The following is a 6,981-nucleotide window of genomic DNA, read 5'->3' as shown; positions in this document are numbered from 1 at the left end:
GTGTTTGTAGAGTAGGACCCTATCAACTGCAACCACTTGTCCTTCTACCCGCTCGGCTACGATCTCGGGATCAGGATTTGTCACAACAGTACAGTACTAGCAAAATTCAGTACTGTAAAGGAATGTGTGAGTTATCATATTATCGTCGCTGTGACACTCTTTTCAGTTAGGCCAAAGTTGAGCACCCCCCCAAAATGAGCTGCATTCGAAGTAGTGGGGCCCCTGCCATCTGATTGGCTATCTATCACCAGCAAAGTTGGGCACCCCTCTCTGAATCTTCGCGTATCAAACAAAAATTTCATCCATACATCGATTTTACCGCGCGGTAGAATGTCGCCTAGCCGTCGATTGTGGCTCACAGAGGATGCCAGACCAGGTTTCATCACGAGAGGATCAGTGACGCAGGCAGTACTGTAGCAAGTCAGTTCATCGCCTGATGATTCCTTCGAATAGCAAACAGCCTTATGTTTTTTGTTTTCCACACGGGCCCACAACCAACACTCACGCTGTCCTCCTGGAGATTTACATTTTCTGGAGATGGGTACACCAGATCCGCTATATGGTCCAGTACGCGTAGAGAAAATGGCATTAGCACTATTCTTTGGCGGGTTCTCCGTGGGTGTGAGTAAATTGTTTTTTCATGCACCATATCCCTAATGCCATTTTTTTATGATCAGTATACTGCACAGAACCTTCCGACTCCGCGCGTTTCGCAGTGCGTCTACCAATACCCAAACAAACCGCATAGGGCCACAATACAGAGTCAGTTACACATGTCGGCATAGTTTGGCGCTACATAGCCGAATACAGGCAGATTTATTTAAACATGAAGTCTGGTCTCAGGAGACCTCACAAGCACCCGAAAAACAGCGTTCTGATCAGTATACTGCTCAATAAAGACCATAGCTTGACCTTTCCATACACGAATGATACACAATACGGCTTACTTCTACATCGACGACATGTGTATCAAACACTTTCACGGTGATGACTGCGTAGTCTCTGTGCCACAGGTTGTTCAGAAGATGGACTCTGATGGTTCTTCGTAGCTCCATTTTCGCCGATAATCGGCTCAGTCCCTTCATTTTCGCCGTGCTCTGGCACTGCCTGTCTCTCAATCTGCGGAGCTTGGTGGAGGCTTCTCAGGGATAGATGCTTTGCTGTGTGCCATACCTCAAAACAACTTTTGCGCAAGCCGGGGTAGGTTCGGATACAAAGAAATGTGCTGCAAAGTGTGCATTGATACGTCGTTCTATGTCCTCTTCAAGAGCCACTGTTTTGACCGCACAGTGTACAGTAGTGAACCGGACCCTGTCTAGGTTGATGCCCGCTGACGGAGAGCCTCAGTCTTTTGCCGTCCTCTGAATTGAAGAAAAATAATCTCTTGCGCTTTCGCCCCTTTTCTAAGCCAACAAGACGTTTTGCATCATTGTCAGGGATTTTGGCAGCAGTATCATCCGTGCGCATGTCATTCTTTCTCCTATCTATTACCTCCAGAGATGCAGCGTAGTGTAGCAGCTCCTGTGACAAATCGAACATGAAGTCCGCAGCGGACTGTACTTTGTTTAAAAGATTCCTGAACTTTTCAAGGGTTTTGAATGATTCCACCAAAACGAGTAGAGACCTCCGCTCGTAGATGCGAAACGCAAAAAAAGCGTTTAGCGCCATAGTTTTCAGCGTTTGAACTGCCAGTTTTTGCTCCCACTTTAAATGTGACGTTGAAGACCGTAGCATTGCCCTTTGCTGCGTTGATCCGTCGACACCTGCTTTCGTTTTCCTGTAGATAGTCTGAGAAGCATGGTTGAACAGCTTCAGAGGATGAAAACAGCCTTTATCCAAAACCTGCCGGTTAATGACTTGCCAAAAAGGAAACCGGGACTCCACCAATTCTCGAACAGACCCTGTCACGAATCTCGGTATTTCATGGGGCTCCTCATACGCCCATCTCAACAACGGGGATGAAAGTGATTCAAGCGCTTCCCGGGCTACGTTAATTGTCTCTTGGGGAGAGCGAATTAAAACTCTGTAGAGAACACCTGTCTCAGAGGCCGCAACGTAGATGGCAAATCGCAATGACATCACAACCAATTGATGCAAGATTTGTCCCATGTGCTCTGTGGTAATGTACTTGTGAAAGGTCTCATCTCCCATGATGCAACTGATCAGATTGAGGGACACTTGCGCCAGCGATTGACCAAGACTCGCTGGCTGCACGCCAGTCTTAATCTCCACTGTTGCCGGCACGTAGGATGTGCCCTCGACATGAATGATGTCATCTTCATCGAATGCTCCATCCTTAAAACTGTCCACCCGCAGCAGCACTATACCATCAGGAGAGCATGCCAGGTACAGTGCATCCAGCACTGACAACATCCCCACCTCAAAAAATTCTCCAAACATCTCCATTCTGCGCAACGCGTGCCCAACTGCTTTCTCGTTCACACTACCCCGCATCATAGATTCCGTAGATACTTTTGAGCTGAACCATGAATTAGAAAGTATCTGGAACCACTCTTCATTGGTGCGCTCCTGCACTTCCCCCTGACCGTCCAGTTCGAGTACAGTGCGAACTGCGCCATTGCGCATTAGAAAAGCCCCTGCATTTGTGCCAGTGATGCCAAACTGGCGAAGTACGAACCAATCTGCACAACGCTGTGCTGTGGTAAGGCACATGCAAGTTTGGCGCAAAAAATTATCCAATCCCTCCTTCATGCTTCGCCCATGAATGCTCTCGCCATTGACTCTGGTGAAGAGAATCTCCGCGCCCGCCGTTTCTTTTTCTTTCTGTACAGCAATCCAAGTGTTTAGGATGTCACCCACGCTTGGAGGTACAGTGTAGAGGAACCGAAGTATCTTTCAAAACTTCGCGGTACCGTGCTCCCAAACGGCAATTGCTGTCACCTTCTTCACCTCCGCCCTCTTACCGTTTGCGGAAATGGGCTTTGTGGCTAGACGTACATCGGGACCAAGGCCTCCATGGTCTGGAATGACGAAAGCAGCAGGACGATCGAATTGAGCACCCTGTCCGTGCGCTCCTCTCGTCTACTCACTCAGTGCGTCCTGACCCCCCGCCGCTCCCTCCCCGCCTCCCTCACTGATGACATTTGCGCCACTATCCCGAGTCTCTCCCACTGAATCCCGCCCACCTTTTTCATTGCCTTGCCCTGAGCCCCGCTCGGATTGACTCGTCGTGACGTCCGCGGGTTCCTCTATGTCGTTACGGTACACGTTCAAAAACGACTGCCCAACGAAGGGGTGGCAGCGGATGAGATGCTCAGGCATAACTAGAATGGAGCAAAGTCCATTTGCGTTGAGTATGTCCAAAAACGCTTCCTTTCCATACCCCCTATCGGCCGTTATGACACAACCATTCACAGCTTCCTCACCCTTGTCATCGAAGATTGTGGTAAGGAGTTTGGAGACTGAGACGGTTTGAGCCTCTCCTCTTGTTCTAAACCGTAACCCAAGAACAACCCGAAATAGTGCGTCGGCGATTGAATCTGCCGCGTGTCCTTATATGTCTGCCTTACGCTTACTGAGCATTTTCACTTGATTTTCGACGGCTCTTGTGCCGAACAAATCATCGTCGAGCGTGGCGAGTAGATGTAACGGACAGAAAAAGACCTTCCTTGTTTCCCGAAATGCAAGGTTCTCGAACTCAGACAGTAGCCGAGTCTGATCGCGCTGTGAATTCCAAGAAACGCTCCCGTCATTCCCCCTTCCCGTCGGTGAATAGGTCAGAAGATTTGTGCAAATAAAACGAAGGCGATGAAGAGGAGGGGTATCATTTCCCAAAGCACGCATAACAAGAACAGCTCCCTCAAAGCTAAATCCCGATGTGTGACTAAAGAGCATAACCGAGAGAAATCGATACATGTCGGGCATTGTAAGAGGCTCCTCTTCGCTTCGATGCATACGAATGCTCTCGTTGATCCAATTAAACATTTACTGCAACAACCCCTGGCATAACAGAATGACAAAACCGCAACGACCAGGCAAAATTCCTCTCACTGCGCACTCTGTAATAAGCTTCTCGACTGCATTTTGGCAGAACAGTCTTGCTCTATTCCCAACCACGATGTTCGTAAACTCTTCCTCCATCATGACTGATGCGCACTCATTACGTATCACCTTCCATCCTTGTGACGGGTCCGATTGATTTCTTCCACCCCTTGTTCCACCTCGACCTCGGCCACGTCCTCTTCCACGCCCACCACGCGAACCTCTTCCTCCTCGCGAGCCTCGTCGACGCGCGGCGGATCCACGGCGCGACCCTCGTGCACCGCGCGTCCCTTGTCCGACGCTTGACCCTCGTCCACCGCTCGATCCTTGCCCACCCCCTGCACTCTCTTCACCTTGAATTACGTGTTCAGTGTTCGGCAGATTTGATGTATCTTCAGGCCGATCGTCAAGTTGATTCGTGGGCAATACCGCATCTGTCGGTGAATGCGACTCTTCCTCAAGGGAGGGGAGGGACGGAGAGAAGGCAGAAGATGGCATGAGACAAAAGAAATGGGCTGGGGGGAACAGGGAGGTGAATGATGAAGAAAGATTGATGGGGCTTCGGCGATAATCTTGCAGTGGTCACATCTCGGCGGGAAGTTCACCGATTTTCGATCTTGAAAATCCATGTGATGCATAACATCGTGCTACACATCATGCCAATGATTTACAGTGGAAAAGTGACGAGGAAACGTCTTGAGGATTCTTTCAAAACAGTCTCCAAAACGGGGGTTTTGATCAGTATACTGAACATACAACATATAACGTCAGTATGCTATTTTAAGGTTGTCTTCAGTATACTGATCAAAAAAAGCATTAGGGATATGCACCCCATTCTTGGGGGTCTCAGCGCAGGGTCTGCATTACAAACACACCAGTGAAGTCGCAACGCCGAATCGAAGAGGGTTTGGATGCAAAACAATGCCTTCATACTGTACAGTACCTCCTTCCGACTCGTTACGTCATAAATAAACACAGCAAACCAGCAATGCCGATACAAAACGAGCTTTGGCCCAAGACAATGCCTTGTATTTTGCCTTGTCAGTTCAAGTCCGAACTGGCTTCGACTTGGTAAAGTACACGATCAAGGCCATGCATCGACCTATTAAGAACAGTACCATACTGTAGTCATCAAGGGCGAACTGGCCGATTGCTGAATTCTGCACAGAATAAAAAATCTGTCTCGCTGTATACTGCACACCTAGAAAATAGCGAAGAGCTGAGATGCAGATGCAAGAGAAATAGATACAGGGGAAAATCATTTTGTGGCAACACTTTTCGATGTTGCATGCTGACGTCCAGCCTTAGTAGTCAAATTGCTCCGGACAGAACAAGAATGGATGTTTTTATACTTTCCTAACCAAAAGGGGATGAGTACATGTAGAGGAGCTCCGGTTGCAATGGCGAAAAAGAGTATCTGGTAAATTCTTTGTGCTTGCTCCTCTAAATTTCGCTATTTTGTAACAAATGCAACCAATGAAAAGCTTACAATTCTATAGCAGCCTAAATATACGAGAAGGCGATGAAGCTTTAGTTGTGAACTAGCTCAACAAGAAGCACGATAGATGTCAGTATTGAGAGGTTTAAACTCATTTCACGCCGAAATGAGAACATTCTGCAAGCAAGTAGCTACATACTGCAGTACATTGCAAAACGTTTGCGTATAGCTACATAGCCGGAAAATGTGGCTGAACACCTTCTGTTGCGACGGCTCTGCATTTCTTCGCTATTAGGTCCTCAAAGTCAGTTGATCACCCGTGTCCGGCCCGTGTCGATCAATGATAGATTATTGTCTGTTCGAAGGTGCCGCCAGGTCCAACTGTACTGCTTGCTGTTGTCCGCTAACAAATGCGAAAGTAACGTTCCTTTGTCTCCGCTGATAAAAAAACCCTTCTAGGAGCCATCCATGCCTATGCTTTTACAAGGGGATGCCCCCACTTTTTGCACAAGACCCCCACCAGTTGAACAACTCGAAAAATATCAGATTTTAAAGCAAATAAACAAAAGCATTGCTGTTATTGCATGTCAAAGATGTGACAGAGACAAAAAAAGGCCCATAACTGGGCGGGGAATCCAAATCAAACATTTTGCCGCGCTTTTTCGATATCTGCGTACTCGAAAACACTTAATTCGATGTGTTTTGCTCCATATAAGTGCAAATTGAAGCCTTGGTGACCTTCCCAGACTCTCCAGACTGTGTTAGAAACCGGGTGTCAACTCACAATGGGTCGTGTCAAACGAATGTCGAAGCACGAGAGATGCTTTCAAAAGGCTCTTGCTGCAGTTGACAAGGGTGTGGATAGACGTCGTGCTTCGTTGATTGCGCGTATACCGTTATCCACGTTTCAGTACCGCCTAATGCACAAGGACAGGAAGCCGATCAGCTGAACGTACCTCACTGCTGACGAAGAAAATGTCATTGTGGACTTCGTTAACAGGTACTCTGCCCGTGGCTTTCCTCTCAGCAATGAGTATATCGGTAATGTAGTCGAGATTCTCGTCGCGTCGTTTCCCGCAGATCGCCGAGCAAAACTACCCTTCGTAAACAACAGACCTGGAAAAAAAATCTTCCGCAATTTTCGTGCTCGCCATAGCGATCGCATCCGCTTCAGACACTGTTCGAAGGAGGAGGAGTTTGTAGCATAACCGCCGGCTACTGTACTATACATTAGATTTAGAATTAGATCTAACGCTGTAAGGTACGGACCTTACAGCGTGCGCGCGCGCATACCTTACAGCGCGCGCGCACTAACACGTGTACCCCACGTGTAGCACACGTGTGCTGTCAGCCCCGACGGCTGACAGCGTTACAGTGCGGGTCGGCCCGCACTGTCTACAGTAAGCCGACTACAGTACAGTCGGTACTGTACTGTAGACGGTTAATTAACTTGTACAATAAATATAGGGAGCGACCGCCGGCGGAGGGGAGGGGGACAGGCAACCCTCCACCCACGGTCGACCACCCAGCTTACTCTACTC

This window comes from Chondrus crispus, genomic scaffold, assembly GCF_000350225.1.
Source record: "Chondrus crispus Stackhouse genomic scaffold, scaffold_46, whole genome shotgun sequence".
Taxonomy (NCBI): Eukaryota; Rhodophyta; class Florideophyceae; order Gigartinales; family Gigartinaceae; genus Chondrus; species Chondrus crispus.
This window is presented reverse-complemented; position numbering follows the sequence as displayed.